This window comes from Panulirus ornatus, chromosome 2, assembly GCF_036320965.1.
Source record: "Panulirus ornatus isolate Po-2019 chromosome 2, ASM3632096v1, whole genome shotgun sequence".
NCBI lineage: Eukaryota > Metazoa > Arthropoda > Malacostraca > Decapoda > Palinuridae > Panulirus > Panulirus ornatus.
Genome location: NC_092225.1, coordinates 83,625,099 through 83,652,612, shown reverse-complemented (window position 1 = coordinate 83,652,612; position 27,514 = coordinate 83,625,099). Strand labels below are relative to the sequence as shown.

The 27,514-nt window shown below is 47.7% G+C and overlaps 1 protein-coding gene across 2 annotated transcripts in view; it reads right to left on the bottom strand.

The window, feature by feature from the left end:
- The window catches only part of LOC139757792 (DBH-like monooxygenase protein 1), a 798,273-nt gene that overhangs the window by 237,287 nt on the left and 533,472 nt on the right, over nucleotides 1-27,514 (bottom strand). Inside the window, exon 1 of one of the 2 annotated variants that reach the window (XM_071678621.1) lies at nucleotides 11,863-12,562. The exons of the other annotated variant lie outside the window; for it this stretch is intronic. The gene's annotated coding sequence lies outside the window, so the exon portion shown is untranslated. Of the gene's footprint in view, nucleotides 1-11,862; nucleotides 12,563-27,514 lie in introns of those variants that run through there. 2 annotated transcript variants of the gene reach the window in all.

Here is a 27,514-nt window from a genome sequence, read left to right as displayed (position 1 = left end):
ATCTTCAGGTATGCAAATCAGATCCATATAAATCAAAGAATCCTATTGTCCCCTTTGTTCCCAGAGTGGAGGGCCCCGACCTTTGTCCTTCTCCCCACCGTCTTATTGAATCCTTTCACTCCCTGACAATCTCCCTTAACCCCCGTCCCTCCCACTCCTTTTTTTTTTTTTTTTAAAGCACTGTGAACGCCCCTGGGCCCGATCCCCAGGTCCTTGAGCATTAGGGCTTGACCAGTCCCCGATGAACGTCCTGAGCCACAGGCACTCACTACAGGTAAGGCGAGGAGCCGTACACTTCTTTCCCCCAACACAACGCACACAAGGATCAGGGCTCAGGGAATGGGAGGGAATGTTGGTGGAGGACGCATACATGACCAACAGACTGAGGCGGTCGGGGTGTTGTGAATATACACGGGAGGAGTTGATGATGACACCAGGGAGTTTGGCTGGGAGTCTGAGCAGATGGCAAGATATACTTGGGTGTATAATGGTGTTCTAATCTGCCACAGGGTCACGCGAAGTATCAGCACGGCTCACACATCTGGACATGGTTCGTCCTTCACTTCCTTGATTACCAGAGTGGGAATGAAATGTCCACCCCATCATTACCAGCTCTCCAGGCATCACCTCTTGCCAAATTACGAACCTCCCCCGCCGACCGCGACGTTGCTCGCCCTTCGGCCACTGCTCTCGGAAACTGCTTGCCTCTCTCCCTCCCTCCCTCCCTCCCACCCTGCCACCAAGAGCTGGCTGGAGGCGTGGCACACGTCAGGCTTCTGCTTCCCATATAATCTCTTGTGTTGAGACCTGCCAGTCACACGAGGATGGACCGTTAGGGTAGCTTTCTCTCTTGCCTCGGTGAGCGAAGCTACGGAACATTTTTTCTCTCCTCCTTTCGTCTTTCCCTCTTCTCGTTACTGTTCCCTCCAGCCAATAGGAGTCAGGTCTACGGACACCTGCTGAGCTCTGATTAAACTCTTCGTTCTTTTTCTTTTTTTTTCCTCATAATCCGTTTTCTCTTCACCCGAGATGGCCAGCGACTGGGTCATATTTTCGCCCGCGGCATCTGCGCTCCCTGGGAAAAAAAAAAGGGGGAAGAGGATGGGGGTTCTGGACGGTAGAGGGATGCTGGCGCACGGAGGAGGAGGAGGAGGAGGAGGAGGAGGAGAGAGGCTGGTGCACGGCGCTAGTTAATGAGGGGGAGGGAGGGAGGGGCTGGCTATGGCTATAACGAGAGAGAGAGAGAGAGAGAGAGAGAGAGAGAGAGAGAGAGAGAGAGAGAGAGAGAGAGAGAGAGAGAGAGAACTGGTGTGTGTGTGTGTGTGTGTGTGTGTGTGTGTGTGTGTGTAAGTGTGTGTGTGTGTGTAAGTGTGTGTGTGTGTGTGTGTGTGTGTGTGTGTGTGTGTGTGTGTGTGTGTGTGTGTGTGTGTGTGTGTGTGTGTGTGTTCGGCTGTCGAGAGATTTCGTGGGAGGATAGTTGTGGTTGGCGTGGCGGACGGGGATCGGAGGGATAGGGGGTGAGGCGGGGACGTGTTCTGGTGACTTGGTGACCTTCAGCCACACCTGGTCACGTGGTGACTTCTTCACTTCTTTAGACCCTGAGTAATATAATCTTTTTTTCTTCTTACCGTACATCATGACATTTCACCATTCTCACTGTCACAAACTCACCATCCCCATCATAACGCGCCGTCACCACCTACAAACAGAGCTATCAAAACTCACTATCTATTACCGCTATCTTCATCCACCACCATCACTATTGCCTCGGTCATCACCATCACAAACTCGTCAAAACCATCAGCACAACTCACCATCACCGTCTCATCACCATAATAACTCACCATCACTATAATCCACCATCACCACTACGTTTCACCATCACTACACATATCCTCACCATCCTTATATTCCCTCACCATCACCATAACTCACCATCACTATAATCCACCCTCACCACTATATTTCACCATCACTATACTCCCTCACCATCATTATACTCAACCACCATCACCATAATAAGTCACCATCACTATAACCCATTCCCACCACTATATTTCACCATCACTGTTCTCCTCCTTCATCATCCTTATACTCCCTCACCATCACTTTACTCTCCACCATACGCCGCTACGAACCACTAACGTCTCGTTATAATCACCATCATCATCATCATCTCCGCCAGCATCATCACTATAACTCACCACGATCATCACCATAGGTTACCATCACCCATCACCATCATCATCATCATCACCATCACCGGTCGTGGCTGGCCCCCCCAGGTGTGGCCACACGCTCTAATGGCCCAGTCAAGTCGTGACGGGCTGGGGGTGGGTGGAGCCGCCCCTCCGTCGATGGCCGATTGGTTCGGCCGGAATGAACCACCCTGACGGAGGAGGAGGAGGAGGAGGGATGGGCAAGCCTTCTGGGGGATTTCTCATACTTTACATTTTCTTTTTCTTCTCTTCCTCGCCTCCCACCTCAGGGGAAGTGATCTGGGCCGAGCTGCGCCTGCGCAGTGCAGCATCTAAGCAAACCCACCCCCTTCCCACCCAAACCCCCACCAGGAACCATAAATATTCGTAACCCGTTTTCTTTAACGGTACGTAGCAGTTTACAGAGGACAGCCACAGTTCATAACGAGGGTCTAAGGCCTTCTCGTACCACGTAGATATGTTGGGAAATCCGTTGTCAGCTTCATGTACGAAAATGAAAAAAAAAAAAGACCGACTTCCATTCATTTTCTTGGGGAAAAAAAAAACAGAGTAAAGACGCCTCCAGGAGGAAGATGCGTTGCGGGTGATGTATTAAAAGAAAACGACGTTTGATGGACTCACCTGCAAGTGTATTGGATGGGCTGGGAGGAGGCAAACTGGCGGGTTTACGACTCCCGACAGACTGGTGGATCAGACCTTAATAACGCTAGAGAGAGAGAGAGAGAGAGAGAGAGAGAGAGAGAGAGAGAGAGAGAGAGAGAGAGAGAGAGAGAGAGAGAGAGAGAGAGAGAGTCAAAGAAAACGGAACTGAAGTAAGAGAAGATGAGGGAACAGAGAGTTAAAAAAAAAATAGCGAAAAGAAGACGGATGAAGAAGGCAAATATAAAAGAGCGAAAAATGAGGATGAAAAGACGGGGAAAAAAAAGGAAAAGAAAACTGCGAGACATAAAAAAGGTAATAAAAAAAATAACTCAAAGAAAACGGAAGGAGAGTAAGTGAAGACGCGGGATATCCATCTGGAACACAAAAGAATAACGTCAAGCGTCAGGCGGGTCAGACAGGCGGGTCACTGGTCTGCTAGACCTGGGGTCACGTTCCTCCCCGGGGACTGAGGTCAGGTCCCCCTGGGAGGGACTGAGGTCAGGTCTCCTAGAGCAAAAACAGGGATCCAGTGTCCCACTCAGACTCTCCTCTCTCCCAACCCTTTAAACGCTCGAGGGAGGGGTGGAGAAGAAGAAGAAGAAGAAGAAGAAGAAGAAGAAGAAGAAAACGGTAATACGGAAGAAATTTAAATCACAATAATGAACGAAGGGAAGACATAGAAAACAGGAAAGAGACATGGAAACAGAGAAAATAATACTAAAAAAGAATTGGGGAAAACGAATGAAATTTAGAGAAAATAAAGACATGATAAAAGGGAAGACATGAAAATGGTGTGTGTGTGTGTGTGTGTGTGTGTGTATGTGTGTGTGTGTGTGTGGAGAGGAACTCCGTCCCACTGTGAAAGGGGCTGTGACTAACGCGTCCCACTGTGATAGGAACTGCGCCCAACCCGCAGCACTGTGAGGGAAACTGCGCCTCCACCTGTATCACTGTGTACCACTGTGTCAGGGACTGCATCCCACTGTCGGAGGAACTGCGTCGCACGTGTACCACTGTCAAAGGAACTGTGCCAACGTGAATTAATGATGAAATCCCAGAGTTTACCGCGTGGGGTGGGGGCGTTTTACGTGTGTGGGGGGGGCCAGGAAGAAAACGTACCAAGGTGGTCGTCGGAGACTGACTGAGGGACGGCAGACTCTATTGAGAGGTCAGGACGGGGCGAGAGAGAGAGAGAGAGAGAGAGAGAGAGAGAGAGAGAGAGAGAGAGAGAGAGAGAGAGAGAGAGAGAGAGGGAGGGAGAGAGACTACAAGCAGCTGGCAGCAGGGTGAGAGCGCGCGTGTACTCCACACAGCTGCACGTGCAGTTGCACTAGTCCACCTTGCGTTGATCCAGCACTTTCATGCACCATAAGGTCGAGTTCTCTCTCTCTCTCTCTCTCTCTCTCTCTCTGCGGAGACGATCTTTATCTCTCTCGTCTTTCCTTTGGTTATTCTTGTCTGTTTTATTCTAAGGATTATGTTAGCCAACCTAATCACTCTATTTCCCCCAGTGTGTGTGTGTGTGTGTGTGTGTGTGTGTGTGCGAAGCGCTTACGTCAAAATTACATTCGTAATGGAAATCTATCTCTTGCTAAGTATATACTTCTATATAGACTCTTCCTTTTTCTTGACTGTATAGCTGCACTTCCTTTCATCTAAGCCCATGTGTTCCGAAACATCAAGTTTCTTAAACGGTGTTTCTTAATGTTTCCCAGCTGGTATGTTTCAGTTTCAGATGGTCAGTGTCCAGTCTGCTGGCCAGTGTTCGATTCTGCTTTTGGTGTATGTACTGAGAAATGTTTTGATTACCATCAGGTTCTTATCTTCTTATTAGGAAAGTTCTCATTATCATACCGCTCATTAACGGGCAGGATAGTACTCTCATTCTAACAGGTTCTTTAATTTTCCATTTCTCATCCATGATAACAAGTATACCTTTAACACACACCTCATTCTCATTATCCCTCCCTGTTTGGGCTCTTGAGGTGCATTCAACGGTACTGTTGCTTCCGGTACAACCAACAGTACCGTTGCTTGTGGTACAACCAACAGTACCGTTGCTTGTGGTACAACCAACAGTACCGTTGCTTGTGGTACAACCAACAGTACCGTTGCTTGTGGTACAACCAACAGTACCGTTGCTTGTGGTACAACCAACAGTACCGTTGCTTGTGGTACAACCAACAATACCGTTGCTTGTGGTACAACCAACAGTACCGTTGCTTGTGGTACAACCAACAATACCGTTGCTTGTGGTACAACCAACAGTACCGTTGCTTGTGGTACAACCAACAGTACCGTTGCTTGTGGTACAACCAACAGTGCCGTTGCTTGTGGTACAACCAACAGAACACCTTCATCAGACATGGTACCGTTTGCCACGACTTAGAATCTCCTGTTGGTTCCAAAGTTCCAGATGCATTTCCTTAATTTCTTCGCTACTACTACGATAAAATTCTTCCAGTTTATTCTCCCAGTTTGTTCTCTTTCCCGGCAATAAACATTCAAAAATGTTTATTGTCATCCAACGGTTGAGTCTGCATGCTTCTACCGGGCACAAGTCCATATCTGGCCTTCATTCATACAATCAGCGCTGGTCGGGTGGTTCAATAGGTGTTTTCTGCCCATCGCTCCTTCAAAGACTCTCACCATTATGTGAAGCCAAGCTAAACTGGTCTGTAACGGTTTAGCATTATGTGTCGACCATCCACTGTGTACCAGCGGTCCATACGACGTTTAATGAATATCTCCTGATGCTCAGCTACTGTCTACGGGCTAGTCTCGGTATCTTACATCACCATATAATACTACCATCATCTTTTGTCATTCATCTCTTCAAAGAAAACGGCCGAAACTCCACCGGGTCCTAGTGCTGTTCTCTCTATGTTGCTCTGTTGCCATACTGATCGATGTCTGTGTACATTACTGTACTCAATCCTGCCTGATGCTCACCAGTCATTGTTTTCGTATTTTTCTGTGGTGGTTCCAGTCTTAAATTTCTTGATTCTTATCTCATCCGGATTTCAGCAAAGAATATTGGGTGTCACTTCCATGTTCTGCACTGCCTTCTCTTCATTCAGTCTATTTCCTCTTGTCAAAGGATGCCATATATATATATATATATATATATATATATATATATATATATATATATATATATATATATATATATACCTGGGGTTTGGGGAGAATACTTCTCACGTATTTCCTGCGTTTCGTACGAGGCGACTAAAAGGGGAGGGAGCGGGGAGCTGGATATCCTCCCCTCTCGTTTTTAACTTTCCAAAAGAAGGAATAGAGAAGGGGGCCAAGTGAGGATATTCCCTCAAAGGCTTAGTCCTCTGTTCATAACGCTACCTCGCTAACGTGGGAAATGACACGCCTGACACTTCGTATCCTCCGCTTCCTTGTGGTTCTACCTGCATCTTTATGTACACTCGCTACGGGTGTAACTTTTGGCAAATATATACATACAGGGAGAGAGAGAGAGAGAGAGAGAGAGAGAGAGAGAGAGAGAGAGAGAGAGAGAGAGAGAGAGAGAGAGAGAGAGAACACCCCAGAGAGAGCGCGTTAAGGGAAAATGAACTGTGGACCACAGAGCACACGACAGCACTAGAGGACGGGGAGGGTCTGCGGCCATTAACTGTCACTCTGAGAGAGAGAGAGAGAGAGAGAGAGAGAGAGAGAGAGAGAGAGAGAGAGAGAGAGAGAGAGAGAGAGAGAGAGAGGAGTGAGAGTGAAAGATGACCCTATTAAAGCTGGTCTAAAGTAAGTGAAAGGAGGAGGAGGAGGAGGAGGAGGAGGAGGAGGAGGAGGAGGAGGAGGAGGAGGAGGAGGAGGAGGAGGAGAGAGAGAGGGTGTGTTTAAAATGCTGTCAGAAGAGATTGAGAGGGAATGAGAAAGAAAGCGTGGGGGGAAATGCTCTCCCTCTACGCGCGGTTTGGATGTGGTGTTGTGGGAGTGTGGCTTCATTACCCACCGCTAGTGAGAGAGAGAGAGAGAGAGAGAGAGAGAGAGAGAGAGAGAGAGAGAGAGAGAGAGAGAGAGAGAGAGAGAGAGAGAGAGAGAGACTAACGAGTAAAGAACATATGGTAAGGGAAATATAACATGTGACATAGGAGACAAAACATGTAACAATGGATGGATAACATAACGACGGATAACGAACACATAACAATGGATGGATAACATAACGACGGATAATGAACAGATAACCACTGATATGAAGAGAAAACGACGGATGATGAACTCATAATGATGGATAAAGGAGAAATATAATGATAAATAAGGACGGATGATAAATAACAGAAAACGAGGGACAACGAAAATAAAACGATAGATAAGGATGAGATAAAGATGGATGATGAAGACAGAAGGATGGATAGATAAGAGACAAGGATGGATAAAGTTATGGGAAGAATGGATGAAGTTGAGATAAGGAAGGACAGATAAGAGATGTCGCGGGAGACAGGCTAGGGTGAAGGCTGGCTGGGCTGGACCCTCCACCTGCTAACCTCCCTCCACTAAGGCCTGGAGGGAAGATGCCTCCCTCCCTGGCCTAGAGGGAAGCTGCCTCCCTCCCTGGCCTGGAGGGAAGCTGCGTCCCTCCCTGGCCTGGAGGGAAGCTGCGTCCCTCCCTGGCCTGGAGGGAAGCTGCGTCCCTCCCTGGCCTGGAGGGAAGCTGCGTCCCTCCCTGGCCTGGAGGGAAGCTGCCTCCCTCCCTGGCCTGAAGGGAAGCGGCTTCCCTCCCTCCCAGGTAATATTTCACCCATCATGTTAGGGCCATGTTGCTGTGAGCCCTCTTCCCTCTCACTACTCTCTCCCTTACCCTCTCCCAGGTGCTCGCTCTCTCTCTCATCCTACGTCCGTCGTTAAAACTTAATTCTCTCGCTGTCTCTCTTTCTCTATGAAGCGGTGAGCGCTACGCGTTAGCTCTGCCTCAATGACAGTCTCGTTGCGCAGGCATTCCAAAACGGAAACATTCTCTCTCTCTCTCTCTCTCTCTCTCTCTCTCTCTCTCTCTCTCTCTCTCTCTCTCTCTCTCTCTCTCTCTCTCTTAAGCTATACTTCTGGCCTCTCTGGTCGACCTCCTTCCACTGATGGCACCACAAGATATTCCAGTGTAAGGCCAGTCAGTACCCAGGTAAACACAACACCGTGATCATATTCCATACACACTCGTCTGGTCTTGAACGTGTTCCCTGACATGAAACACAAGATTTCTCTATCTCTTACAGAGTCTCATATAACATCTCGTCGATAAAGAGACAAAAAAAAAAAAAAAAAACTCGGATAATCTCTTAAACACAGACTATTTTTTTTCTACCAGTATTTCTCTCATGCAAAGACAGTCACGCAGGATGTGCTCTGTGTCGCCTGGGCTCCATGCTCTGTGCGCTCTGTGCCGCATGGGCTCCATGCTCTGTGCGCTCTGAGCTGCATGGGCTCCATGCTCTGTGCGCTCTGAGCTGCATGGGCTCCATGCTCTGTGCGCTCTGTGCTGCATGGGCTCCATGCTCTGTGCGCTCTGTGTCGCATGGGCTCCATGCTCTGTGCTCTCTGTGCCGCATGGGCTTCATCTTCTGTGTCCGTCACGCCCTCGGACGACGACCAGGCACGAAGCAGCTGGACATAATATCGTCTCCGTCCAGGTTACCACAAGTGGGAAATTTGAACGTCTGTCTGAAGTACGGCGATGGTATTACGTGTGTGTATGGGAGCGACATGCGACCAAAACTGCGTATAAAGACGCATATCTAATCTTTCCTTTCTAAGAGATGTTAACATGATACTAAGGATACACAACGTGCAGTATGGTCCTGTATTCAGTCATGACATCAATCTAGAGTTGCTTTCTTTTGGCAATGTGGATTTTATTTTATTATCTCTGCGGTATGGAACACAGATACATTTATATGATTTTATAAGATCCGAGTTTGAGTTATTCATTTTTAGAGATAGAAGACGAGAGAGAGTCTCTCTCTCTCTCTGTCTCTCTCTCTCTCTCTCTCTCTCTCTCTCTCTCTCTCTCTCTCTCTCTCTCTCTCTCTCTCTCTCTCTACGACTTCCTGAACCCCATCTCACTGGAGGTCAGATTTTCCAATGAAAATTCCGACATTTCATTCTCGGGGAAACAAAAAACCATTCCAATGAATACAAAATGATCACAGCCAAGAGCACACTTAACCTTACGACTTGACGGAACATCATCACGTATCAACTCAACTTACACACTTACCAGCTGTAGAGATTACGTGGTTCAAGTTAAAAGAACACCGGCTTCCTCCTCCTCTCTATTGCAAGTTCCCGACCGACTTTGCTAAAGATGGGCACGACACTTACTCTCCTCCTCCTCCTCCTCCTCCTTCGCTCTGGTGACCTAGTCTCTGACGATGATGCCTAGTGCCCAGGCCTAGGAGCTGGTGCTGGTCCACACCATCCAGTCCAAACATGATCGAGAACCATCTTACGCTTGCGGGGAAACAAGTTATTGAGACCCGAAGATAAGGATGAGATGAGAGAGAGAGAGAGAGAGAGAGAGAGAGAGAGAGAGAGAGAGAGAGAGAGAGAGAGAGAGAGAGAGAAGAAGAAGGAGACACGAAATCAAAAGGAACATTGGTCATGGATATGTTGGCGATCTAGCACGGAGGGAGACCTTGGCATCTTCGCCACATCTTCCCTAATACGAACGCGACAACATTTTAAAAGTAATTTTATCCCGGCGAACACCCGGGTCCCCCCCCCCCCCCCCGAGGGAAGAGAATCCTTTGGAAAGAAAAAAAAAAAATAATTAGGGCCGACAGTTTCAACGATATTCAGATCTCCAATTTTACTATTTTACTCCGAAATTCGTTGAGGGGGCAGAAAACTTCACCATCCGATGATTCGAATCTAAACCAGTGAAAATGTTCACTCCCGAACGAAACGAGGCTGATGGCTCCTGTGTCACGCGGATTCGAACCCTCACAGAGCAGATCAGCAGAAGGTAGAGAGCATGTATCTTGAGGGGGGGAGGCGTCGGTATAAATGGTGTAATCAAAATAATCCAGTTAGTAATCAAACCTCCATGATACACTGACAACAAACACACGTTCATGGAAAGAAGACAAAATGATATTTTGTCTAAAGTAGGTGGCACAAGTAGTGAGCAGGTGGCACTGGTAGAGTAGGTGGCACAAGTAGTGAGCAGGTGGCACAGGTAGTGAGAAGGTGGCACTGGTAGTGAGCAGGTGGCACTGGTAGTGAGTAGGTGGCACAAGTAGTGAGCAGGTGGCACAAGTAGTGAGCAGGTGGCAAAGATAGTGAGCAGGTGGCACTGGTAGAGAAGGTGGCAAAGGTAGTGAGTAGGTGGCACAAGTAGTGAGCAGGTGGCACAGGTAATGAGAAGGTGGCACTGGTAGTGAGCAGGTGGCACTGGTAGAGAAGGTGGCACTGGTAGTAAGCAGGTGGCACAGGTAGTGAGCAGGTGGTACTGGTAGAGAAGGTGGCACTGGTAGTGAGCAGGTGGCACACGCACAGATGGCTTTAAAGAAGGGCCCTCTCTCACCGTGGGCCAATGCTATTAGTAAAGACTTCTGATGTCATTACCAGGTAACGACATACCCTCATCTCAGGTCATACCCTCCCATCCCAGGTCTCTGGTCTCACAGTCTTCCGTGTAGCCAAGAATGTTCGGGTCCCATCACACAACAGGTCCCGAGTTCCACCAGCTGCCAGGTCTCGAGGGTCTCCCACCACCTGCCACGCCTGGGGGGTTGGGGGGGGGGGGGGTTACCCACGGCATATACAGCAGGGACCTACCCCAGCTGGTCGTGGCTTTAATAAACCCTCGTGTGTACCCAGCCGGCGGGAGGGCGCTATGTAGGAGAGCCTCTCGCAGGGCGTCGGTATGAAGAGACGTGATGCAGCCAGCCAGATGCAGGGCAAGACGCCGCATACCATCCACCGTCAGTCCACACCTTGACTCTCATGTGGCAAAAAAGGGAACAGGTCATTCACTGGGCTTGTCATTACTCGCTGCAGGGTAAGGGGGGTGGCTCTGGTCAAGCGATTGAAGTATGTGCACGCAACCTCACACACACACACAACAACCTCAGCCAGTATGATCAAGGTGGGGTCGTTCTCCACCCGTGCCTCATCCGACATCACACACCCCAACACACACTCCAGACCAGACCAATGCACCAGCCCCTGAGGGAGGTACACGACCTACGTCCTGGCAGAGTTCGAGTGATATGAACTTGCGACACGGTTCAGGGAGCTGCCCTGATGGGTAACACGGTGTGATCTGACGACGCGGCCAATTATGACGCGTCCTCTGCCGTACGGATCTGACACAATGCCGCCACACCTCCTGCAGTTCGACGAAAGACATTCAAGTCTTTTTTTTTTCAGTGCCGGTAACCAACCTCGTGAACCAGAACGTGCACACATACCTCACGTTTCTTCTTCCGACGAAGAGTCAAACAACGTCTGTGAAGGCTGGAATGAAAGAAGACACACACACACCAACACCTACGCTGAATCGTACACCCACACTAACAGAAGGCATGATAACACTCCTGCAGTTGTTTCAGATACAGATACCCAAGCAGAACACATCGACACCTGGACAGCACTGAGCACCTATCTGAAAAAAAAAAAAAAAAAAGACATCATTCTTATCGGATCAGAGGAGGAGGAGGAGGAGGAGGCTACGCCAGTCTGTCTGTCCTTCTATAAACATGTCAACCAAGGACGTCGTCAGTGGCTCCGTGTGTACTCAACGAACTGCTACTTACCTACTATCAGAGACGCACTGACTTGTGAGCCACGGAGGCTTACTCCAATCCTTCGTTGGAGAAAAACAATGACCACCTCAGCGAGTTCATACTCGACCTCCTGAGCAAACGCCTTAAGCCTCTTACCTGCAGTCTGTCAACACCAACTCGTCCCCCTTCCACCGAATTCCGCATGAATTAAATCCAAAATGTCAAGAGTAAACATAAAGTCGGTGCCTCACCTTGTGTACAGGGATGATCAGCTGGCTGATTAAACCTCCCAGTAACACGTCTCACTGTAAACCACAACTTGGGGTAGACTGGTTTATCCTGGCTGAACACTGGTTTACAGATAAGATCTTGTGAAACACACACATTTTCCTGTTATCGGCTCATCACATTTTCTTTTTACTCTTAAATCATTTTTATGTTTAACTGTAATTGAGTGAGACTATCCCTCAACTGATACACAATTCTATCACCACAAAATCTTTCTTATATCAACATAAACAACACGAATCACTTCACCCTGTTCTTGTACCATGAACAACTACATGATGAGGTAATGCAACACAAAACGATGATATTTCAACGGAAAATTTCACTCTGGATTTTTGTTGTTGTATTACCATATAATATCCAGACATCGCTCGTTAATAACAGACGCTGTTTGCGGTACGTCACCTCTACGTTGTCCCATTCATAATATAATTAATCAAAAAGAAAAAAAAAGGGCGTATCATGTTTTATATCACTGAAATAATCATATTTTTTCCTATAATTTTCTACTATCTTTTAAACTGACAGAATTTTTATGGTTGTGGGAGGCAATATACGGGAGGAGGTTGCAGACAGACGACGGGGAACGTCGGGTTCTGTCACCCGTACGGGAGGCAAGCTGGGCGACAGCTGCTCACGACGCCAGCAACCCAAACACTGTTGAGTTGAATCCTCCGCCGCCGCTGCTGCTGACCCACGCCCCGCCCCTGTCCCTCCCCCCACACCCGAGGCTCCTCCCCCTCTCTTTACTATTACCTCCCCCTCCCCACTATCCTCCCCTTGGTTCCTCCCTCTTCCTGCCCCTCGTACCTTTCGTACCAACAACTTTCCTCCCTATCCTCCACTCGTGTTCCCTCCTCAACCCTTCAATTTCCTTCCCCCTTCCCTCCCTCCTACCTCTACTACCATTCACTCCCCTCGCTCCTACCAATAACTTCCCTCCCCACCCTCTCCCGTGGTCCCTCCCTCCTACCTCTCCTTCCACTCATTCCCCTCCCCACCCTCCAACCGTTGCCCCTCCCTCTCCCTACCATTACCTTCCCTCACTCCTGTAACTCACTCCACTCTCCCCTCACCAGTACCTCATCTCTGGCAAGTTCTCGTATTTCAGATCAAATCAAGGTTCAGCCATCGTATACAAAGAACATCCAACATCTACCAACTTTCAAAAACTGACACAAAACAAAAATTGCTGGAATTAGCTCGATAGCGATAATACCAAGTGCTTAAGTATTACAATATCATTACGGTTAATACAGGTAAGGAAGCTGCCTGTCCCAACACCATCTCTACTGTGTAAAGGCCCTGGCAGTCAGTCAGTCCCAGATCTGTAAACACGGCGAGGAAGTAGCAAGACGCACGATGACTGACCCCCCAATACACGTTACTAATATTTTTTATCCATTTCCTCCGCAGGCCAGAAACTGCAGGCTGCTGAGGTGATGTTATTTTCGGAACAGTACTTATTTGTTGAGCGAGAAGGCTGTGCCCGCAACAGGGCGAGGTATGGAGAAGGGGAAAGGGGAGGTGGGTAGTTACATCACTGAACAATGCCATCTGCTGTTCAGGGTGTGGCAGCAATGGAGGGCGAGAATGGTGGTACTGGCGGTGGTGGTGAGGGAGAGAGTGGTGGCCAGGAAGGGAGGGTGTAGTGACTAGGAAGGGAGAGTGTGGCGGGGTGGGAGTGGCGCGGGAGGGTATGGTGGCCAAGAGGGAGGGTACGGTAGCCAGGGAGGGTGGGAGTATGGTGATGAGGGAGGGTACGGTAGCCAGGGAGGGTGGGAGTAAGGTGATGAGGGAGGGTATGGTAGCCAGGGAGGGTGGGAGTATGGTGATGAGGGAGGGTATGGTAGCCAGGGAGGGTGGGAGTATGGTGATGAGGGAGGGTATGGTAGCCAGGGAGGGTGGGAGTAAGGTGATGAGGGAGGGTACGGTAGCCAGGGAGGGTGGGAGTAAGGTGATGAGGGAGGGTACGGTAGCCAGGGAGGGTGGGAGTATGGTGATGAGGGAGGGTACGGTAGCCAGGGAGGGCGGGAGTATGGTGATGAGGGAGGGTATGGTAGCCAGGGAGGGTGGGAGTATGGTGATGAGGGAGGGTATGGTAGCCAGGGAGGGTGGGAGTATGGTGATGAGGGAGGGTACGGTAGCCAGGGAGGGTGGGAGTATGGTGATGAGGGAGGGTATGGTAGCCAGGGAGGGTGGGAGTATGGTGATGAGGGAGGGTATGGTAGCCAGGGAGGGTGGGAGTATGGTGATGAGGGAGGGTACGGTAGCCAGGGAGGGTGGGAGTGTGGTGATGAGGGAGGGTATGGTAGCCAGGGAGGGTGGGAGTATGGTGATGAGGGAGGGTATGGTAGCCAGGGAGGGTGGGAGTATGGTGATGAGGGAGGGTACGGTAGCCAGGGAGGGCGGGAGTATGGTGATGAGGGAGGGTATGGTAGCCAAGGAGGGTGGGAGTATGGTGATGAGGGAGGGTACGGTAGCCAGGGAGGGTGGGAGTATGGTGATGAGGGAGGGTATGGTAGCCAGGGAGGGTGGGAGTATGGTGATGAGGGAGGGTACGGTAGGGAGGGAGGAACAAGATGAAGAGGACCCAGAGGACCCGCATCTGCTAGTCCTTGAAATGGAGTTTCCTTAATAAGATATCATGAAAAAAACACTGGAGAAAAACAGATCAGCTTGAAAAAGCAGCCGGGAAACAGAGAGCTGTACATGGACCTAATCAACAGGTGAGGCGAGTGAAGGTAGTGACCGGGAGTGGGTCGGGCGATGACGGCCTGCGAAGCAGAGGGAAGGGAACATCCTCCAGATGATGATGTGCGTGTCAGGTGACAACACACGGGGCGCTGACATCATCACCAGCTTGACTTGACCATCACCTCGGCATCAACAGACTGGTCTCTCTCTCTCTCTCTCTCTCTCTCTCTCTCTCTCTCTCTCTCTCTCTCTCTCTCTCTCTCTCTCTCTCTCTCTCTCACCACTATCGACGCCTCTTACACCTGTAAATCTCTACTACATTTTCTTTTTCCCTTACGTTAATAATAATCTCTCTAGTGCAAAACAGTAAAATGTCTAAAATATCAAAACACACAGAAACACAAACTAATATATATATATATATATATATATATATATATATATATATATATATATATATATATATATATATATATATACACAGAAGTAAGTGAAAACAAAAACCTTACGTACTTACGTACGTGTGTACGAATGCAGGTGACTTGATCATCTGATATGACGGCGAGAGAGGGACATGACAAGTGACGTGCCGTCACGAACAGGAAATAAAAGCGTCACTTCGTTATGTGACGACCCGGGCCACATATATATATATATATTTTCGCACAGTCTCAAGCGCTAGTGGAAAACGTCCAGGTTAATTCATCACGTTCTTAATGCGCGCCATCTTTCCTGCCGCCGCCGTCGTCGGAGACTCACCTCGACAAACGAATAATGAACTTTGTAATTTCCTCAAAATGACGGAAAGTTTAACTAACATCCCTTTCAAGCTTTTTTTTTCTTTCTTTCTTTTTTGGAGGATGACTTACGCTGCCAGAGTTCATCAACCTGGCAATAAAACCCGTGCAAGTTCCCCCCCCCCCTTGCTTTAGTAGCTATATTTACCTACCAGTTATGGATGTTTCTCCACAACCGTTGCCACGGCAACGTAACTCGGACTTAACTGTCTGGCTCGGAGGTCGTTGGATGATGAGTTGGGTAGAACACCACACCACAAAGCTTCGGGGTCGTGCGTTCGAGTCCCGCACATGTATTACTTCGTGTTAACGATCGTACTGCCCAGTGCCCATCCGGGGTGGGTGTGCTCACCATGTGTGGCTGCCTGAAGTATGATATTACTAAACACTCGCTGCCTGAGGTATGATAACACTAAACACTCTCTGCCTGACGTATGATACAGTACTATACGTCCGGTGCTTGACGTATGATGATATACATCCGCTGCCTGGCGGATGATAGTACTATACAACCACTGCTTGACGTATGATGGGACATCATTCCCAAGATCTGACGTATGATGTACATCCTCACTGCATTACGAACGATACTACTGCACAACTGCTGCCTGATGTATTATATATATGATAGTACTACACCCCCGCTGCCTGAAGTATGATGATACTGAACACTTACTGCCTAAGACACGAGAGTAGTATACCCTCATTGCCTGGCGTATGATAGTAATAAACACCCGCTACTTTATGTGGTCCGATGTATGATAGTACTAAACAACCGCTGCCTGACGTATGACTGCTATACACCCGCTGCCTGACGTATGATAGTACTATACACTCGCTGCCTGACGTATGACCGCTATACACCCGCTGCCTGACGTATGACAGTACTATACACCCACTGCCTGACATATGACTGTACTATACACCCGTTGCCTGACGTATGATAGTACTATACACTCGCTGCCTGACGTATGACCACTATACACCCACTGCCTGACATATGACTGTACTATACACCCGTTGCCTGACGTATGATAGTACTATACACTCGCTGCCTGACGTATGACCGCTATACACCCACTGCCTGACATATGACTGTACTATACACCCACTGCCTGACGTATGACTATAACAAACCCGCTGTCTGACGTATGATAACACCACACACGCATGATACCACATCCACAAATTCCTAATGATCATCAGATTGTAATAAGTAGCTTTAATTTGCAATGATGGAAAGATAAAATGACACAAATAAATCATATAATTCTCACGTAAATCAAGACCACTGTGATGAGAAAGACGTCATTCACTCGTTCAGCATCGGTGACGTGTTACGTGGATGGTGTCCGTACTGTACGTATGAGGCTAGAGAGCCTGGACCTGTGCCCTCTTTACGAAAAGTTTTCCACAACGACCCCGAACTGTTTCACTTGGGTTAAATGCCGAGAATAAAGCCTATGGATAATCAAGATGATTATCATGAGTAAATGAAGAAACTTTATATCGGTTTACTAAAGAATTTATTTTGGAAAGGGGAAAGTTTGCCTGATGACCCACCCTCCCTGTGACATACATCCAGTATGAGTGTTGGATTAAATGTTTCATGGGTTCATAGAACACTGATACATACTGTATCGTTAAATGTATAACATTTGAATTATACATATGTGTATCTATCTATCTATCTACCTATCTAACTAATCTATCTACCTATCTATCTATCTATCTATCTATCTATCTATATATATATGTATATATATATATATATATATATATATATATATATATATATATATATATGATAATTTCATTTGATAATTCACTTTACTCAACTTAGTAACTGTATATATATATATATATATTCTCTTCATTTCGTCTGATTTCAAGCAGTGGTAAAATTAGAAATCCACTAATGTATAAATAACAGGAATCTATATTTGCTCCACGGCTTACATGCCCACACTGCACGCTCTGCTATACCCACCTCCAGATGTGAACTGCTCTTGGCTATTGGTGCTTTATACCCAGTCATGTGTGTGTGTGTGTGTGTGTGTGTTACGGGTAGAGAGCCCTACACTCGTGATGCCACGTCTCTTATCCTTGTATATATGTACCGTGTTTTCAATCCTATGCTTGAACCCACACACACACACACACACACACACACACACACACACACCGCTACCATAATTTCTAGTACAAGGAATCACTTCAGCCACTGGGCTCACCATCCCACAAACTCTGAGACAGACGAATACAGAAACAGTCTCCTGTATTTCATGCGTTTGACGCACGTTACAGATAACGGCTGAGCGATCTTCAGGTGATGACTACCCTTACACACACACACACACACACACACACACACACACACACACACATATATATATATATCCCAGGACGTATGAGTAGTGGAAGCCGAACACAAATCCTGAGGCGGTGTGGCCCGTGTGTGTAACAGAGGGGCGGCAGCAGCGCCTGGCGGACACCTGGCGAAACTTATAACAACCAAGAAATAACAACCAAAACAACAACACAGGGTACAGGATACGGTCTCGAGGAGGAGGAGAGGGTGGGGCGGGAGGGGTGGTTACTCGTGGCCTCAACCACGACCACCCGGGTCATTCAAGGGGAGAAAGCTGGACAATGGCCGCAAACAGACAAATGCATCATCCTCCGTCGGCGCGGAGCCAGTACTGGCTCACTGGTTCTTCGCGCGGGAGTGACTTCCCGAGACACACCCGGGTCAGACTATGACCATAAGAGTTGGGTCAACATCTATTTTCAATCTGACAACCAAATCATTCACCTATATACCAAGTTTATGAATACTTTCACACGTCATCGGTGGAGTTATGTAACTACCTGGCGTACTGCTGAATGATGATGACACGGGTCCTTGGAACGTCTGGTGAGTTTTCCTTTTCCAGATTGTCTTTAGAATCATTTCCTTCGATGCTTGGGTGTGTTCTTGATCCAGCAAGTTGCTTCTGATTAGCAGTTCAAATCCTTTTTATGCATTGTGATCATTTTCATACAGCAGACAATTTGGAATCGACCTCATATATTCACTTCTATTTTGTTTTAGCGAATTCTTCCGTCTGTAGCAGCGTAGTGTAGACTTGACGCTACGTATGCGGCAGCGCGCGACATGCTAAGACGGATACTCTGTGACGTGATGGGAATTCGAGGAATGGCGATCCCATCCACGTCCACTTCTCTCCTTCCATAGCTGGACTGCGGGAGTCTTTGCCTCCATGTTTGTCTTCTTGACCCCCTAGCAGTCAGTCTCCTGACCGGCCTTTCAGGAAGGACGAAGATGTCCCGAATCTTACCCAAGAGTTCCGACCCTGTTGTGGGTGGGCACCAGTCACCAGGATATGGTGTCTTGGCTTCAATATAGATCATTATAGATCCCATACAATTCATGTCAGCATAAACTAACCATCGATGCCTTATGTGAATCACGATAACATTGACGCGATGAATCATGAATCGTATCCTATTTGTTTGCCAACTATAAAACATTCGCTCGCTTATTACACGACCACACAATTCTTGCACGTCTATTATCATAAATTTGTGGTCGAACTTCTTTTTTTTTTCCTCTTTCCTGCAAAATTACGAGGTAGTGTGACCCATCAATTGGTGCAAGGCCTGGAGACACGCCATCTTGAGACACTTGAGAAAACTTAATGTGTGTCAACATTAACACGGGATGTGCTTAATGGGTCAATGTTATAGACGTAGCTTACCTACTGACAGTGAGTGACACCATCTGCCATCATGCTCCCTCTCCATGACCTCTGTCACCTCCCAGTGGACGAGATGTGACCATCACAACAAACAACAACAACAACCACAACCATCGCGACCACAACCATTGTAATAACAACAATATATTTCATCACCACATCTACTAACCTCACCACCATCCTTCACCGTGGGTCAAGGGCAAGTAATACACGTTGGTTTATAAGAATCTCAAAGACGGATCAATACGACCAGAACAATATTGGCACAGCCGTAATGAACTATATGTGATAAAACAAAGAGAAATATCAACTTTCTCAGTAAGAACTATAAATACTACCCACAAGACGAAAGACACACTCCATGTTCTTTATACAAAGCCCAGGTCAGACCACACTGACAACACACTATTCACCTTGGGTCAACCAACTCTCTCCTAGACGAAGGAAAACGAGAACAAATACAAAGAAGAGCATTTAAATACATTCCGTCACTCAGACAATGAACCATATGAAGAAAAACTCTAGATTTACACTCATTTTCTTTATTAAAAAAAAATGTGAAGATTTCCCAGGAAATGTAATACGAGTTTTCAAAATAGTTAATAATTTCCGGAATATAGCTCACATTCAGTGATAAATTCTTAACATTAGATATACTTTAACTACATATCGAAGTAGGAATTACAATACAAAGATGTGATACAAACGAGAGCAAAAGTATTTTTAATGAAAAGAGTTATGCAACACTCTAATAACGCTGTAACCATAATTATACAACACTGTAATACCGCTGTAACCATAATTATACAACACCGTAATAACGCTGTAACCATAATCATACAACACTGTAATACCGCTGTAACCATAATTATACAACACCGTAATAACACTATAACCACGAGTATTGAGACAGGGTTATCACAACGTTCACATGACGGTCAGACTTGAGGGACATTAATGAATACACAATAATAAGCTTGTTCAAATATGACAGCATAATGTACATGCATTTCACATTTTGCTTTACACAGTAAAAGCTACAATACTCTATTCCATGATGATCCAGAGCAGTTTTCCCAGTCCTCTTACATATAATACTTCCTGTTCACATTTCATACAATATTTCCACCTTTCATATAATATTTCCAGTTTCCCTTTCATATAATATTTCCAGCTCTCCTTTTATATAATATTTCCAGTTCCCCTTTCATATATTTCCAGTTTCCCTTTCATATAATATTTCCAGCTCCTCCTTCATATAACATTTCCAGTTCTCCTTCATGTACCATTTCCAGGTCAGTATACTTCTAAATTACGTGGTGTTTCTTCACAGCTATTCTCCTGTTGGTTGTGAAGCCCGAGTGGGTGTGGAGGGGTGGGGGGGGGGGAGATGAAGAAGGAGCCTTCATCCTTAACCATCTCGTCTCCATCTATCTAGATCAAGAATCTGAGAATTCCCTCCAGCAGATAACCTCATTATCAAAACCATCAGATGAGGACTCTCTCTCTCTCTCTCTCTCTCTCTCTCTCTCTCTCTCTCTCTCTCTCTCTCCTAGGACCACCACGTACATGCCCCACTGCTTTCACCACTATCAGGTACCACATGAGCCGCGTGCCGACCCATGCAATCACGACGGAATGCTGTGTGTGTGTGTGTGTGTGTGTGTGTGTGCGCGCGCGTCCGTCGTGTGTGAGGGGAAGGCGGGAGAGGTCACCTGACTGCCCTGGTTAACAGAGGTCTTGGGCTAGCTATCTGGTCGTTGACAGGGGTAGGGAGGATCTTAGGTGTTGTTGGGCTATCATCGTCAGCTGCCGTGCGTATATCCCGTGGTCATCATAATCTTGCTGACGCACACCACAGCCAGCGCACACGCACGCCCAGCTCGCTGCACTGTATAAACCATCAAACGTCTGGCACTGGTGAGTAAAATATGATGGCTGTCTGGCCGGTGAAGTGATAATGCATGACTCCTGATCAACTTAACTGTCCAGGCCAGCGGTGCGGCCGCTATGCATCACAACTGATCACTCGAACTCACAATCTGCGCTGCTCCTGTCGTTCACCGCCTAAAAAAAATGACCTAATTCACTATCAGCTTAAAAGTCTTAAGTCTAACTCTATCCAGTGTGAGCTAATCAGTGCTTCCATGGCTCAGAGATGTCTCGTCTTGTATCGAGATCATGATATGGTCTTCTCTGGCCACCAGCTACCTCTCGTAGGCCAGAGCTGGAGCGCTCTGCAAGACACCACTCCATCTACCGTTCACAGTTCACTTCCCTGCTCACACAAGCTGGTCAACAGTGGCCTACACCACCTGATTCCTATGGACACCTCGACATGTCGGAAATGAGCCTTATGACTGTGTACCATTGAGCAACGGCGACGACCAATGACAATGACGAGGACCATGACCAATGACGACCATAACCAATGGTGAGGACCATGAACAATGACGAGGACCATGATACAATACCTGTACAGCAGAGAGGTTGGCCCACCATAGCTCGCCACAATGTAACTCAACACCGTCATGCATGAATCCACACTGATTACGTCCATAGCACCACACTAACCCACTATAACATCATGCTTCAATGAACCCAGGTCTCAGTGCACGTGCCTTACCCTTGTGTGATGAAGTGCACGTGCATGACCCTTGTGTGATGAAGTGCACGTGCCTTACCCTTGTGTGATGAAGTGCACGTGCCTGACCCTTGTATGATGAAGTGCACGTGCATAACCCTTGTATGATGAAGTGCACGTGCATAACCCTTGTATGATGAAGTGCACGTGCATGACCCTTGTGTGATGAAGTGCACGTGCATGACCCTTGTGTGATGAAGTGCACGTGCATGACCCTTGTGTGATGAAGTGCACGTGCATGACCCTCGCGTGATGGGTGTGATGAACGTCACAACGTGGACTCTGATCTAATAAGGCACACCCTGGGCCCAAGCCTGGGCCCAGGGAGTGGAACCTGTGGATAGCGATCACTGAGCCTTCGTATCAACTTCCATCCTCGTATTTCACGGGCTCTCAACAATACACATCTCACCTCACGTTGCTGATTCTGACGACCTTCTACTCAAAGCTCCTCTACGGTGGCACAAGATGGGATGCCCCTGTCGCAGGCGGCCAGTACTTGCTTCGCGTTGAAGCCTTTACTCCTGTGAACTGTGTGCCTCCTTTCTTGGGGGTATCTGTGGAACGGAGACTGAGGAACTGGCAAACGACAGGCCAGGAGGAGGACAGACCTGTGTCCAGTGTGTGGAGTAACCCCGGAGGAAGGCTGGTGGTTCCCATGAGCAACGGTTGCTGCCCTACGATACACAGCACCGGGGACACAGCAAAGGTTGGCTGTACCACGATACACAGGAGGACGGGGGACACAGGAAGGGTTGGCTGTACAACGATACACAGCACCGGGGACACAACAAAGGTTGGCTGTACCACGATACACAGCACCGGGGACACAGCAAGGGTTGGCTGTACCACGATACACAGCACCGGGGACACAGGAAGGGTTGACTGTACAACGATACACAGCACCGGGGACACAGCAAAGGTTGGCTGTCCCACGATACACAGCACGAGGGACACAGCAAGGGTTGGCTGTAACACGATACACAGGAGGACGGGGGACACAGCAAGGGTTGGCTGTACAACGATACACAGCACCGGGGACACAGCAAGGGTTGGCTGTACCACGATACACAGCACGAGGGACACAGCAAGGGTTGGCTGTACAACGATACACAGCACCGGGGACACAGCAAGGGTGGCTGTACAACGATACACAGCAAGGGTTGGCTGTACCACGATACACAGGAGGACGGGGGACACAGCAAGGGTGGCTGTACAACGATACACAGCACGGAGGACACAGCAAGGGTTGGCTGTACCACGATACACAGGAGGACGGGGGACACAGCAAGGGTGGCTGTACAACGATACACAGCACCGGGGACACAGCAAGGGTGGCTGCCCTTAACTGACAAGGCACGACAGCACAGCGTTATCAGACCATGAGAAAGAGAGAGAGAGAGAGAGAGAGAGAGAGAGAGAGAGAGAGAGAGAGAGAGAGAGAGAGAGAGAGAGAGAGAGAGAGAGAGAGAGCGCCGATGGCTGACCAGAATCAGCAAGATATTTTGGAGACACTTATGATGTTGCTCTGAGGTATAATACTGACAGAGCAAAATGAATCGACGATGGTGATGGGCGACCAGTGCGTGACAGACACTGTGTCTACAGTCCTCCTCACAAGATACATGCCTCCTGAAGAGAGGTGAGTGATCGTGCTGTCTCCAGGACTCAGGTAGAAGAGGACAGTGTCCGCCGCATCTCTGTGGCTCTTTCACATCTGCGGTAAACAAAACATGCAACGGGAGAAACATAACGCCACGTAGACAGACACACAAGTGTCATGAAAACTTAGGATTTCCAGCTGAAGCATCAAAACAACACTTGTCTTATCCCCCCCAGGAGCTGCGAAGTAACAGTAATTAATCGAAGTCGACGAAGCTAAATCTTCAGTCGACCAAGGTACCACGATAAGCACTCGACACGTCTGTTATGTATACGCTGCACATCGAAGTCGTCTTCCTCGAAATCAATCAAAGGCGTTCCTTGAGCGAACGCCACTAGCCTGAAGTTTCGCTTTGACTACCATGTAAAAACAAAGCCACGGTCGAAAGTTTATCCATGTTCAAAGTAGCGATTCCTGAAGAGCCGGTCATCTGTTGTGTACGTATGTGGGTGCGTGCGTGCGAGAGCTGTGAGCCACCGGGTGATGGCAAGACAGGGTCAAACGCCGGATCTCAAATAAGCGTTCATCCCAGCCACTCGGGTGACAAAGGCGATCCCCCGGCTAGCCAAACCCATCATTCTCGACCATCTAGAATCATTCGTTGGAGTGGCATGACCCCCCCACATCTTAACAACCTTGTTTAGAGGTCCGTGGGGAGTAACAGCTCCGGCAGATTACTGAGTCTACAGTTGTGGAGAGGAGAGAGAGAGAGAGAGAGAGAGAGAGAGAGAGAGAGAGAGAGAGAGAGAGAGAGAGAGAGAGAGAGAGAGAGAGAGAGAGAGAGAGAGAGAGAGAGAGAGTCCTCGATGGATATCCTAGCAACTGAATGGAACTCTATTCCAGCTGGAAATCAATGAAGCTTCTGGTACGTGGAGCATACCTGTGAATGCTGGAAGTCAACAAAGGTAATACGCAACTGCAGAAGAACTGTATGGGAATGTCTGATGTAAATGTTTTTTTATTCTAAAAGACTATAAGACATCTGTATGCAAATGCTCAAAGCAGAGGTAAATCAGAACACACAGCAAAATTCTACAGGTTGAAGATACAAAAAAGTCAGAAGTGCTAACTTTCCACCTTGAGGAACACACGTATATGCATTTGTTTGTACGTTTAAAAAAGATAAATGAAGGACAAAACGTTTACACAGTGAGGAATTCTGAATACGAAAGTATTCGGGAAATATTTTCTCTACAACTTAAAAGTGGGAAGAGTAAAATTTAAGGACAAGTACAGCAGAGTTAAGACCTTACTGGGCCCAAAGTTTTTCAGCTCTTGAAGGCTCCTTAGCAATTCAAATATGACAAGACTTTCTTTTTTCTCCTTCTTATAGACTCTCTCTCTCTCTCTCTCTCTCTCTCTCTCTCTCTCTCTCTCTCTCTCTCTCTCTCTCTCTCTCTCTCTCTCTCTCTCCCTACCAGATGATGACACCACCACAGGACCCTCTTGGTGTCACACACTACGTGTTAGCGGTGGCACTTACGTGGTTGCCTCAGCTGATTTGCTGTGGGTTTCCCCCCCCCCCCCACTCCAAACCACCCCGGTGCGTTATCAAGCCCATCTCAAGCAAGGGGTCCTGAGGCAATTATGAATAAATACATACATTCATTCATAATGTATCGTGAAACGGGTGCACGGGATAGAGTGAAATGGAACTATGTGGTTTACTGGGATCGACTTGCTGTCAATGGACTGAACCAGGGCATGTGAAGCGGCCGGGGTAAACCACGGAAGGGTCTGTGGGGCCTGGATGTGGACAGGGAGCTGTGGTTTCCGTGCATTACACATGACAGCTAGACAATGGATGTGAGCGCATGCTCTCTCTCTCTCTCTCTCTCTCTCTCTCTCTCTCTCTCTCTCTCTCTCTCTCTCTCTCTCTCTCTCTCTCTCTCTCGAAGGAGTACCATTCCAACAGAGTGAACAAGAGGTAACGTTGTGTCAATTCGTAGAAAAAAAAAAACAAAAAAATACATGATACAACACCAACCCTGAACTAGGTATGGATCTCAGCAACACGGGCGTGACCTGAGAGACACTAGAGAACACGGGTCAGGAAGCTTCATTACAACAACAACAAAAACAACAACAACACGGTTTCAGAAATATATATACCAAAAAAAAAAAAAAAATGGTTTCGTGTGAAGAATCTTTGTGGATTCTGCGAGGGAGCGAGTGAGAACGTGTTGGAGGAAAGGGATGGGTTGACGTATGGTGGGTTATTCTCGAAGTGCTAAGGGGGGGGGGGGGAATGTAGTAAGCCACAGAGAGGATCCACGGGGTGTAGTGAGGCACAGAGAGGATCCACGGGGTGTAGTGAGGCACAGAGAGGATCCACGGGGTGTAGTGAGGCACAGAGAGGACCCACGGGGTGTAGTGAGGCACAGAGAGGATCCAGTGGGGTAGTGAGGTACATAGAGGATCTAGGGGTGTAGTGAGGCACAGAGAGGATCCAGGGGGTAGTGAGGCACAGAGAGGATCCAGTGGGGTAGTGAGGTACATAGAGGATCTAGGGGTGTAGTGAGGCACAGAGGGGATCCTGGGGGTAGTGAGGTACAGAGAGGATCCAGTGGGGTAGTGAGGCACAGAGAGGATCCACGGGGTGTAGTGAGGCACAGAGAGGATCCACGGGGTGTAGTGAGGCACAGAGAGGATCCAGGGGGTAGTGAGGTACATAGAGGATCTTGGGGTGTAGTGAGGCACAGAGAGGATCCAATGGGGTAGTGAGGCACAGAGAGGATCCAGGGTGGTAGTGAGGCACAGAGAGGATCCAGAATAGAACAAAAAGAAGAATTGTACGAGATGATCGGAATGCCACGGCGGCTTTAAGACAGAGGAGCATTGTTACTGGAGTCCAGCAGACGCCAACACAAGACGGAGTGACTGTGTCAGGCAAGATAAGTGTAGGGAGGGACCCGAGGAGACATCTCCACACAGACCTAGTCATGGAGACGTGGGATAAGCCAGGAAAATGATCGTCTCTCTGATGAAAATGCACAGGCGAGAGGCCATTAACGGTATGATGAGCGTAAAAATCCTCCTTGTATGTATAAACTGCTAATGATTAATATGTATCAAATGATTAATACACATATACCAATCACACACACACATACGCACACACAGACACAGACACACAGACACACACACATTACCACTCAAATATTACAGTGACTAGTCATCATTTAATGCTCAACTTATCATCACTAGGTGTATTATATATAAAACCATTGTAGTTATCCTAAACCTTCCCGTACATCTGGCACTCTGACGATGGAGATGTGCCTCACTCATGTACTTGTGCGAAGCGTGGGATTATCTACCTCCATCTTGGTCATTAGCTTATTTATGATTAGTTAACTAGTTACTATTACGACCTCCCCAGTTCTGTAATATCTCACAATGTGTACTTTCAGCCGAGTGACTGACTCCATTTAATAAACCGTATGTTATTATCATTATAATCATCATCATCATCATTATAATTATAATACATACAAGGTTGAGACGGGGGAACACGAGCTCAAAATTGAACCTTTCCCTGGAACACACCAGTAGTAATCACACACAGTAATCACAACACCAGTAGTAATCACACACACAGTAATCACAACTTCAGTAGTAATCACACACAGTAATCACAGGCAACAAACAGGAAGGAAAGGGGAGAGAGAGAGAGAGAGAGAGAGAGAGAGAGAGAGAGAGAGAGAGAGAGAGAGAGAGAGAGAGAGAGAGAGAGAGAGAGAGAGAGAGAGAATGTGGGTCAATGAGAGACGTCCAAAAGCAGAGGAGGTTTGATATGTACTATGTTGGTGGAGCTACAGGCGACACTTACATGTGAATGGTACAGAGGGAGGAAGGAACGAGTCCAGCAAGAGAAAATTTACAAAAAAAGGACCAATGAAGCCAAGGCGGGAGATCATCCATAACTCTCCCATAAAGTCAACAAGAACAAACTAAGTTAAAGGTAATTAGGCAGAGTTATTCAGAGGGGAAGAGTTGTAGAGGTGAGGTGTAGGGGCTGAAAGACAAGTTCAAAAGTGTTTGTACACCAGA